We start from the raw sequence: 13022 nt of genomic DNA on the forward strand, positions 1-13022 counted from the left end.
CTGGAAGGGTTACGGTCCGGAGGAAAGAATCTGGATAAACGCTTCCGATGTGCATGCTCCTTGCCTAGTTAAGGCCTTTCATATGAAGTTTCCTCATAAACCAAGGAAGTGTCCAGTGGCCACTCATGAAGAGGGGGGTACTGTCACAACCCATAATAGAGACCCCAGAATCAGACCCCGGCACTTACCGCTCAGGACGCTGCGGCGTGGTACTCTGCTTCTCCGTCAGTCAGCTCCGGCAGGTGGTCTTCTCCCTCTGCTCTCCGCTGGCTGCTGCATTCTGCCCATGGTCTCTAGTCGAGCATCTCACACGTGGGTTCAGCTGCGGGTCCCCAGTCCATGGGCACGGCCATCTTGGATTGCCCATGTGACACGATCTCCTCCAATGAACTTGCTTCTCCTCCTCTTCCAGCCAATCAGCATCCTGCATTTCCTATAAAAGGATCTACACTGCTCTCACTAGTTGCCAGTGCAATAAGTCTCTTAGTTTAACTAGTGAGTCTCCTCATTGTGCTCCCTAAAGGTAATTTCTACCTTCTAGTGACTATTGCTCTAAATGGTTCCCTAGCCGCTCCAAGTAGACTCCATGCTACCACCATTCACCTCACGGCTCCCTAGCCGGTCCAAGTAGCTTCTGTGCTACCATCGTTCACCTCACGGCTCCCTAGCCACTCCAAGTAGCTTCTGTGCTACTGTCGTTCACCTCACGGCTCCCTAGCCACTCCAAGTAGCTCCCGTGCTACCATCGTTCACCTCACGGCTCCTAGCCACATGAAGCCACCATCCACCGTACGGCAATTAGCTGCATCAAGTAGCTCCCGTGTTACCACCAAACACCCTACAGCTTCCCAGCTGCACCAAGTAGCTCAATGCCACCATCGTCCTTCTCCTGGCATCCTAACTGCACCCAGTGGTTCCTAAGTTGCCCTCTCTTCCATAGCACCATCACGGCAACATCTGCACAATCCCGTGCTGTTAAGATTCTCTACCTACTATCCTCACTCACCCGTAAGTTCCTTCTGGACTAGTATACCTTTTCATGCGTAGGAACTTTATCAAACCTAGGCCCTCATTCAGACCCGCTCACAAGCGCCGATGCACTCACAAGCGGGTCGATGGTGGGGCACTGTGGACGCGCCGCATGCGCATGACGCGTTTGCAAGCCCCGGAGCAAGAGAGAAATTATCTCGCTCCTGGGCTTGCTACAAAAGGGGCGGCTGTCAATGTTGATCAACAGCTCGCCCCGTTTTGTAGGCGGGGTGGGGGGGTGGCCGGACAAATGGAGGCATTCCTGAAGGAACGCCTGCTGTTTGTAGGCGGCCCTACTGACATCACCAGTGATGTCAGTAGGGAGCTTCCTGCTCTGTTAGAGTAGGAAGCTACCTGGGGCTTGCAATAGATGAGACCCTACCGCAAGGGTTTCGTCGCAACCCCCTATGGTCGCGATGGTCGAGACCATCTCGACCATCACCTGGTCACTCGCTAAAGCTGTGGGTGGTAACCCACAGCTTAGCAAACGGCCAGAATGCCGCATTTCTAAACAAAAGCGGCCATCCTCATTCAGAGCGAGCGCTCGCTTTTTGCGAGCGGCTCTGAATGAGGGCCCTTGTCTCCTCCAGAGAGCATCTGAGTTGAATAGAACTATTTCAAGACCCAGCCCGGGAACACAGTCTCAAGAATCCACATCCATGACATCCATTTTAAAAAGCATTATTGAATATACATTTAGGACTTCATTCAGAGGCGGTCGTAGCGGCCGCACAGTCATACGGGCTATGACCGCAAAATCCAAAACAGAAGCGATTGTACGGCTGGTTGATCGTAAACAAAGTGACGCCCATTCGATAGCACTGCACCTCCTCTAGCTACCGACTGATATGATCGAACGATCGAGTCAATCATAGTCAGGCGCTGTCAGTCGCTGTATGCTAATTATGTTGTGATGGTTGCGGCCGTATGTGTTGTATTGATGGTCACATGTCATGTTTACATGGACTATCGAACAGCTTGTTATTAGCTTGTTGTCAATTATCTAATTAATAGTGTTTAACTCTTGCTGTTCTTTTTATCCAGCTTTTTTTAGTTTGTCAATAAACTTTATTGATCACTTTTTATTTTGGGTTTCCCGGTTATCGTGTATTTTGTTTGTTTCGAATCCAAAGTAATGTTTATTATCTTTGAATGTACTGATGATATTTGTGTTAACTTTAAAAATGCATTTGCATTTTGCGTTAGGATCATTTGCACTCTTAGGTTTGCAATTGCACAGTACGTGTTTTAACCAATCAAATCTGTCCTTTTTTTTGGTGTCACATGATTAATGGATTGTCCAATAGTTTTTTATTTTATGAAACTGAGTAAATATTTTAGCCAATCATCTTTCTTTTACCCCATGTATATTTCAAGTTTTCTGTAAAAACTGCCATTGCCATCATGAGAGCCGCGGCCTTTACCCGCCGTGAATTGAGCATCATGGTCAATATCCTTGACAGGCGCCTAACCAATGCTGAGCCTCCCATTACCAACCGCTTAAAGCCTGCGGCCTATGTGGAGGTGATGAGTGCCCTTCGGCGTGCGGGTTTTCGCCGCAATATCGCCCAACTTGAGAGGCGGTGGTCAGATTTGCGCCGGTCGCCAGTCCTTTTGGCCAATTTGCGGGCGCTAATACGCAGACATAAGTATGCGTTTCTATAAATGATTAAATTAGAGGACCCTTAAAAATGTCTGTTCCTTTTCCAATTCTTTTCCTAAATGTAAACAAACACTCATGTATGTTGTCTCTATTGTCCAGAATGTGTAAAGTGTACTTGTATTGTGTAGCAGAAAGTGCAAACTAAACTAAGATGTTATCCTTTTTTTAGGCCAACAGCGGAGAATGAGAAGGGCCCCCAGAATTGCCCGCAATGCAAGGCCCAACCTGCAGCCCTCACCCTCACCTTTCCCACCCGCTCAACCCAGCCCTCCCTCCCCACCACCATAATCCCCCAGTAACCCTCCCTCCCTCTTCCAATACTCCCCTAGTAATCCTCCCTCCCCTGCCCAATCATCCCAACTTACCCCTCCCGAACCCGAGTCCTCAGCACAAATAACCCTAGGGCGGTGGGTGCCGGGTTGATAGTGTAAAGTGTACTTGTGGTTCTACAAATAAAGACAATATGGTAAATTTAATTTTACACTTTACACTTTACACTATCAACCCGGCACCCACCGCCCTAGGGTGCTGGGGATAGCCCCGGGCTATCAGTCTAGGCCTGGGGTGCCCTGGAGTGGGGCACCCCTTTATTGGGGGGGTACCCAACTCCCCAGGGATCCCCGGCCTGGACTGACTAGCGGTCAGGGGTAATGCTTTGGCCGGGGAAACCGGTGAAAGGTTTTCCCTGGCTGTGGCATTATCCCCCCGCTAGACAGAGTTCGGTGCTGGTTCTGGAATTTTCAGGGGACCCCTACTCATTTTGTCCCCTGATTTTCCAGAACCAGGACCAGCTCAACAAAGCCCTGTGCTGGTTCTTAATATACAGGGGCCCCCTACGCATTTTGGCCCCTGTATTTTTCAAACCAGAACAGGCTTTATAAAGCCCGGGGCTGGTTATGCTTTTGGGGAGGGGGTGCACGTCATTTTTTTAAATTTAAAAACATTTAACATATGTACACACTGAAACATGTGCATATCTCATGGATATGTGCATGTTTCTGTGTTAATCTGACCTGCTCAGGATGTACTCGCTAGCCTGAAGCAGGTCTATTATTTGGGGACTTTGGTAATCTTTTTTTTGCGAGTCTGAAACAGACACTCTATTACATTGGGCGAGTTGATTGTTTTCAATGTGAAAACATCTGGATGCGAGTTTGAGAATGGAGAGTTTTAGTAACTCTGAAAAATGCGAGTTTTAGTGAACAGACACCCTATTACATTGGAGAGTTGTGAAAAATTGCGAGTTTAGCACCAAACTCGCAATTTACCAAAACAGACTACCTATTACATTTGGCCCTAAATGTTTCAACATATTGATAATGTTGTGTGGAGTAAACTTTATAACACACCCTAACATCATTGTGTCTACCCCACTGTTTGGGACATTGAATAATGTTTACTGTTAAAATGTGGGTCAGTTTTTAGATGTTTTTAACCTACAAATACATTTTTATGTCCACAGATATAACAAGCATACTTGGAGGCATCAGAGAGGAGCTCACTCGAGCAAGTGGGCATCTTCTGGAGGCCTACTGCTGCCTACAGCGAATTGTGGGGAGTCTGCAGCGCTTTTAGGTTTCTTTGTACATTCACATTTCTAAATGTTTTAAGTTAAAGTAAAGTTTGTGTTAAAAAAAACATTTGTACTCTTTTTTTAAACAAATGAAATGGTGTAATTCTGCATTTCAAATAGTTTGCTAACAAAGCTGTGTGCCTTCCCGTAGTGTAACTAATTCTAAAATGTGTTTTTTAAATCTTAAGAACATTTGCAGTAATGTTTGGCTGTGGTTTTTTTTGGGTTGCCCTACATTATCCCCCTCAAAATGGGATTCCAAAACAATGTACACCAAACCTTTTTTTTTTCAAAAATGTATTCAAAAACAAACATGTTACCAACATGCTTTTAATTGTAAAAAGCATTTCATAACAGAATAACACAAATAAAATGGCCTCTGGTGTTTTTTTTACAGTAAATATCTTGCTTAGTCAGACATAAACAACAAAAGGTAAACTCCAACATAATATTTCAAATTTTTTGGAAAAAGATCACAAAATTCAACAAAATTAACTAAACATGTGGTGGTATATCCGGATAAATTATGTTAGTTGTCCAAAAACAGTACAGGGTATTGCCAATGGGTTCCATTTGTTTTTCAGTTTAGGAAAGTGTTTTTTTTGTTAAAAAAAAAAATAATAATAATTAGTTTCACCTTAAAATACATTTGCTCTAAGTGTAAAATACAACCGTAACATAAAAATAAATACCAAAAAATTCTGGAATCCACATAATCGCTTCTACCCCCCCCCCGACAGCATCACAACACCTTCCTCCTGGGGGCCATCCTCTGGCAAGGTATCCTCTGGCTGAATGGGTACTTGACTCCTTATTGTGATGTTGTGTAAACTCCCACACAGGACCACAATGCGAGAAACCATATCCGGCGAGTACAGCACTCCACCACCTGCCTGGTGGCAGTAAATGCAGCATTATATTGAGTTTATGGCCCTGGTGTCGGATTCAAATAAGGAGTCAGCAGCCAGGGCGTGCAAGGATATCCACTGTCACCTGTTGGAAATGGGACACCATAAGTTCTAGAAATTTTTAATGAAACCATGTTTACACTATTACTATAGCTACATACTGAATTTATACTTACCAAGAAGCCACGTGTCACCAGCTTGCAGTGTGGTTAATTTAGGCCAAATCCCTGAATGCTGGATCACGTACGCATCATGGCTGCAGCCCACAAATTTGGCATTCAGGGAGAGGATCTGGAGGGAGGCATCACATTTAGCGAATGGAAATGTTTTCGGTTCCTATAGATTTGTTCCCTGCATGCAGGGGGCTGAAGTGCTATGTGAGTGCCATCCACTATCCCTATGACGTGTGGAAAGCCTACAATCTCAAAAAACCTGCTTTACCACATCAAGGACTTCCGTATCCAAAGGCATACTAATAAAATGTGCTATATGATTGAAGAATGCATCTAGCGTACGTCTCAGGATCCGTGAAAATGAGGGCTGGGAGAGGCCACCCACCAGCCCCACAGTGGTTTGGAAGGACCCTGAGGTGCAGAAATGTAACACTGCCAACAACTATGTAAGTGATGTGATTGCTGTAGGAATGTTAATCTAACTTTCTTGATCATTCTTTATTATTGAAAGAGTGTCTAGGATAATATTTGGAGGCAGGCGATAAGTGGTTAAAAACCACATCATCAGGCATTCCAAAAAGGGTGACACGTGTTCTATATATCTTGGCCCTTGCACGCCTCCTATGCCTACGCCCAGGAGGAGCCTGAGGAAGGTTGGTGGGGGGCAACATGGTCACTATTAGCTGGCCAACATCGCTCTGTAAAGTTTTAATTGCAAAAATTAGTTGTGGTGAGAATGTTTTTTTACACAAGTATATTACTACTATTATTGGTAAAACAATCCTTAACTTTGAAATTGTGCAATATAAATAAATGACAAAATCACTATTTAATTTTTAATAAAACAGCCTGAAACATTTGTAAAATCTAAAAACTCAGCAGAAAACCCTTTAAATTTAAAATTGACAAACTTTTAGGATTAAATAAATAGACACTTACCTGGATCCACTACAAACTGGCCTGTTAAACGCATAAAACAAAAATATAAAACATGACTATAATTGGTGAAAGAATGTTCTAAAAAATGTTTACAAAAAAAAAGGAAATATGCTTGCAGTAGGCTGAAACACTTACTGGAGTCTGCAAACAACGTTGTTATTTCCCCCTACAAAATACACGGCCACCAAGGCACACGAAGCAACCGTTTTTTTTTTAAATAATTTTTTTTTTTAAATTAAATAAACAAACACACCCCCCCAAAAAAAACAAACACCAAAAAAAATAAAACAAAAAAACAAACACACACCAAAAAAAAAAAAAAAACCCCCAAAAAACCAAATGCAAAAATAAAAAAACACAAAAAAGCCCAAACAAACAACCAACACAAACACACAAGCACCACTCAAACAACACACACAAGCACCACTCAAATAACACACACAAGCACCACTCAAACAACTCCAAACACTGTAAACACTCCAAATCCGTTCCAGCCGCAAAAATAACTCCAACTACAACCCACAAGTAAGGGACCATTTGGCTTTGCCTTAAATAAGGGCACAAATAACACATTGATTGAATAATGCAGGCAAGGTGTGCATTGTACATAGGTAAATAGGGATGCACGGGTAACCAATCCAGAGATGCGATCACATCTCGCCCAACCCACGCAGTGATTGAATAATGCAGGCAAGGTGTGCATTGTACGTAGGCAAATAGGGATGCACGGGTGACCAATCCAGAGATGCGATCACATCTCGCCCAACCCACGCAGTGATTGAATAATGCAGGCAAGGTGTGCATTGTATGTAGGCAAATAGGGATCCATGGGTAACCAATCCAGAGATGCGATCACATCTCGCCCAACCCACGCAGTGATTGAATAATGCAGGCACGGTGTGCATTGTACATAGGCAAATAGGGATGCACGGGTAACCAATCCAGAGATGCGATCACATCTCGCCCAACCCATGCAGTGATTGAATAATGCAGGCTAGGTGTGCATTGTACGTAGACAAATAGGGATGCACAGGTAACCAAACCAGAGATGCGATCACATCTCGCCCAACCCATGCAGTGATTAATTAATGACGTACAGGTATGCTTTATGCGTAGGGAAAGATGGATGCACGGGTAACCAATCCAGGGATGCGCTCACATGTATCAAAAGTCTTCACAAGCACTAGTCTTCATGCTCTCTCACAAGTTTTAAAAATGGCAAGCGAGGAGCATGGTGGCCAGAGGCAAAATGAGTCAGGTAAGTTTGAAACACATTTTTAAAAATTGTCAATAACAGTTCATATGTTCCAAAAATGCAATATTTGGAAAGAAATAACAACAACTTATTGTAGGTGCTGTGAATCCAGTACCACCACGAGAGGAGGAGGAGGTGGGGCCCAGCAGGCCAAAGCCCAGAAATCCTCTGTTTTCGAGGCTAGAGCTTCAGACATTGGTGACCATGACAATGGATAACCTTGTACATGCCCCAAGAAATATGGAGGCTGGAGCCAAAGAGAGGATTTGGGAGATGATATCCAGGGCTGTTAATGCTGTGGGGATAACCCACAGAACCATGAAAGTCGTAAAAAAGAGGTAAGGAAATGATATTGTGAGTGTACTGAAGTCAAAAGCTAGATATTAATATAATAAACTCACCCTGAAAAAATTACAATTATCATTGTCAGGGACTGATTTTAAATACCAGCTCAAGAGGAAGCTACGGAGTAGGGTGGACCATTCTGCGGGGACAGGTGGTGGTCCCATCCCTGAGGAGCTGACCTTGATGAGGTTGGAGACGTTTGCTCAGGGATGTGTGATGGAAGAGGAGATAGTCGGCGTGTCCACTATGGACACTGACATGGCCGACTTCAACGCTCCACATGTTCAAGAATGTAAATATTTATTGTTTCGAAAACGTATATGCGTTTAAAAAAATTTCAAAAACTAATTTTTATATTTTTATTTCCACACTCAGAGGAGGTAGTGCCTGCTCCTGAGGTCAGGTCTGTGTCCAGCACAGATGGAGACTCTGCAGGAGAGGATCCAAGTACTCCATCTGGGGACCCTGTGGAGTCTACTCCAGGGCAACCATCGGAACGAGCAGTGCCTCTCCTCACCAGGTTGGTCTCCCAAACTCAGGAGAACAAATGTGTTCTCCTGAGGATGGAGACCACTCTGGTGAGGGTGGCGGTGGCCCTGGAGACCATTGCTGGGGCCATGGATTATTGGGCCAATACCCAGGAGCAGGCAAACCCACCATACATGATGGAACAAGACTCCCTTCCTCCCATGACCACCACCTCTGGCAGCCCAACAGCCACCCCCGCAAGTATGGAGAGCCCTATGCCTAGGCCAGAGAAAATACCATCTACCTCTGGCCAGGCCAGTCGGCGTGTTACACGCCAGTCGGCTGTCCGTAGCTTTCCTCTTTCTCCGAGCCGGCCAAAACGACGCAAGTAGCTCTGGATATCTCCTCCCTCACCTCTTGTCCAGTCCCCATATTTCTTGTCACCAATGTATGAAGCTCTTTTATAATTTCACATTTTTTTTTTTATAACAAACAAAATTTTTATATGTTTGATTGTTTGTTTATATTTTGTGCAAATGTTGGCATAACAATATGAAAAATGATTATGATTTATGGCTAATTACAAAAAATAAACTACAGTAAATGTTAATTTCAAAATGTCCATATTTGACTATATCAATGTATACATGGTTTAAAAAGTACGGTATCTGACAAGGCTGCTATGCAAAACACAATGATATATGTTTTAAAAAAGGACAGAAAGAAATAAGTTAAAAAAACACAAATAAAGAGTTGTGTAAAGAATTCCCTAATGCACACGCAAGTGAAATCATTTACAAGGTAATCAGCAGTATTAATAGTTACAATGCACGATTCTTAGCTGCTAGGTTTGTGTGGTTCCAATTAGAAACATCACAAGTAACATCGGATTAACGATTGTACTGTTGTGGCTTACGGATGCTCCTTGCCTACCTTACCCTGGACGATCATCCTGTTCGTAGAGTGACGTTGTCATGCTTCCGAAATTCATGATCGTACGAAGCAGATAATTTATGGACTCCCCTAAAACGCCTGGGAACGCTGAAGCACGCCTCAATTTGCAGACCACCACCCCCGTATACACCCACAAACGGACTTTCCTATCAATCAACTTTCGCAAGCCACATCCGGTTCGGAAGCCCTACGACCAACAGTATTTTGCATCGGTAGAGCTCGTACGCACATGCGCACAGCTAGCCATGCGCAGGCGCAGAAAGAAAAACATCGGATGCGTACGACCGTGCGGCCGCTACGACTGCCTCTGAATGAGGTCCTTAGTGCTGTGAATGATGGCTTGTAAAATTGCATGTATCTTCTCAGCTCACCCTTTTATACATAGAATTGATTTTGTTGTCCTTACCATGAATACTTAATTCAATCTGTTATAGTAATCTCAGAACAGTTGCCTTTTACTTTCAAAGTCTAGCGACGGAAGCCATAGATTATGTTTACGTTACTATTTTTTTTTTTTAATTTAAACATCTTTTTTTTCAGAATAAGATATTACAAAGAAAACATGGGCCCTGATTCAGAGCCGGACGCTCTGACCAGAGCGCTCGCTCTGAATCAGGGCCCACCTCCATAAATATGGAGCGTCCTCCTGGACGCTCGTATAGCTGTGGGTCACTACCCACAGCATATACGAGCGTGCAGGATGATGGTCGCGATGGTCTTGACCATCGCGACCATTGCCACTGCGAGCAGAAGCCTGCGGTTGAGTTTCTCAACCGCAAGGCCAGGAGTGATTTTGGCTCTATCAGAGCCAAAATCACTCCCACTGACATCACTAGTGATGTCAGTGGGGCTGGCTTCTGACCGTAGGCGTTCCCTTGGGAACGCCTCCGTCTGGCAGGCACGCCCCCGGCACGCCCACCAAAGGGGGCGTGCTGTCAATCAACATCGACAGCACGTCCCCTTTGATCAGACACTACGAGCGAAGGAAAGTCCTTAGCTCGTCGCATCTCGCGCATGCGCACGACGGAGCTCCCTCCGTCGTGCGCATGCGCAGTGCAGACCATCGACCCACTTGCGAGCGGACAGCCGCTCGCGAGTGGGTCTGAATCAGGGCCATAGTTTGTGAAACAGTGATCATATAGTTTGGAACAAATCCAAACACTAATGGAAAATACAAAAAGGTCTGATTTGTAGCTGATGTAATAACTTTTACAAAAATATCAATAGACCACACAGAAGTCCAATAAATTATGTTCCGTGAGTCACTGAGAAAACTCAGTATCATCAAAAATAGAACATATATCCTAAACTTGTAATATTATACATTATAATCAAATCAGTATTGTGATCCTATTTTAATATATCAGAATATTAAATTATAAACATAAGGATATATAGAGAGGAGGAGAGTATGGGGGGAGGGGTACTCCAACTGCAATATTAGTATCATTCGTATAATTACTTGTATAAATAGTAAAATATTTGACAATTCAGTATCTTGTCTGCCAACTCACTTTTTTCAGAGCCTTACTTCACATATCCCAAACAAACTTTTCTTTTTATGTTACCTCTATCAATTTTTTTTGTAAAAACCATTCTGTAGACTCAAATACTTTAAAAATATGAGACTGAGTAACATTGTCTAGAGTATCTATATAAGGACCCAATTTCTTATAAAACAGGATTATCCCATTTTCCATGTCTGGCATAGTGGATTGCCGGTCAAAATATAATAACCTGAGCAACATCTGGGTTGTTTATGTTACTATTAATACTATAATAATATTAATGCTACATCAACTGTACTTAAAACTAAAAATTTAGCATTGCATGAAGTTCAATTAATTATAATGAAGACACAACGTTAGATTTATTGGACATTCCATATTTACCAGGAGGCTCAATATCTGTAAGGGTCCCACACAACTTGTACACTAACTGCCCCCTTTAAATGTCTATACCCATCTAATGTGAACTTCCTCTTAGATGTATCAGTGGATCAGGTGTATATGTGTATATGAGTAACTATATTTTTAGGAATGCAGCCATCATGTTGATAGTGTAACCTATGGCTCTACAGTTATTTTGGAACTACAATTTCCAGCTTGCTCTCTGGCAGGACATGTTGTGCTTTGTAGTTCCACAACCCTGAGGAATCAGAGGCACTGGGAAATGTGAAGTTTCATTGATTGACAGCCACATATCTTACAGCTTGTAACTGGCTGGTCTGCTTCACCACTCTTTCTTCTCCTGTGTAGGCAGGGGAGCGGAGTCCATTCAAAGGGGGAAGCTTTCCTCACTCCTACAATATAAATAAGCTACTGTATGTAATTGCAAGTCTGATATTTTAAGGTGTTTTACTATGCTAAAAAAGACCTGTCATGAGAATTACATTTTTTTAAATATATACTGTATATTTATTGATTTATTAAAAAATGATCACTGATACTGGTAGGAAGTGTGCCAGATGTATGCTTTCATTTCCAATAATGTGGAAAAGAGCTAAAAATAAAAGTTTAAAATAACATTAACATTTATTTTAATACATTTTTTTTTAAAATCTATACATTAAAATATGCTATAAGAATTTTTTTTAAAGGATTAAATATGTTAATCTGCTATCTATTGACAGTATAGATATTGTAGTGGTACACGTACTGCCATAAAACTTGTGCAATTTGCATGGGGAAACTCTGGCTGAGGAAAGTGGTGAATCTGACTCCTATCAAGGTTATTTGCTGGCGGTCAGATTCTTCGATTTGAATAGGAAAAGAATATTGAACTAAGGCCCTCATTCAGACCCACTCGCAAGCGGGCGCACGTACGTTAGGCGTACGTACAAAAATATTTAAATTCAATGGCTCGCTCGTATTTTCGTTCGCATCTAAAATTCCTCCCTAAACTCTGACGACCCCTCCTCTAACTAACGAGCGTACGAAATAGCGAGCGTACATCCCCGAAATGGCTTGAAAGGAAGGCACGCACACGTATAAACAGGAAGTGGCCTTGTCAGATGTCGATTACCTGCTCCTTTATTCTGCCTACCTCCATCAATCGTATCATGCCAATCAATGTATCAATTAGCTTAATTGTTTTTTTTTTTCAACACAATGCAAGAAACATTACTCTTGTCCGTGTTTGTGTTTACCCGCAGAATACGTACGGATGAAACATTCGCTTTTATTGTTCAAAAAACATGTGAACCACAATTAAACAATTGTACTATTGCTGTGGATCCCCGCATATTTCCCTGGGTTCATTTCTTTATTTAAATTTGCTTACGCATGTCACTGCATCAAGCCTATCCTAACTCTCCAGAGATTTCTGGCCCTGTCGAACACATGACTCATACACTAACCAATAAAATTGCTCCTGTTAATTTCCAAAATACATTAGCCAATCAGAAAATTTTTACACACTTTATCAAAAATGATTTTTAAGAAAAACACCATTGCCATCATGAGAGCCTCCGCATTCACCAGGCGTGAGCTGCTGGTGCTTACGGAGGTCATGGATCGCCGGATCACCAGCCAGCCTCAACCCATGACCAACCGGCAGAAGCGCTCCGCGTATGCGGAGGTACGGTCCCGCCTGCGGTCCTTCGGCTCACGCCGCAACATCGGGCAGCTGGAGCGCAGGTGGTCCGACCTGCAACGGCGAACGCCCCGCTTGCTGGCATGCTTTCGCATGCAGATCCTGGCAAGTAAGTGTTATG

This window comes from Taudactylus pleione, unplaced genomic scaffold (genome assembly GCF_031769625.1).
Source record: "Taudactylus pleione unplaced genomic scaffold, aTauple2 ptg000296l, whole genome shotgun sequence".
NCBI lineage: Eukaryota > Metazoa > Chordata > Amphibia > Anura > Myobatrachidae > Taudactylus > Taudactylus pleione.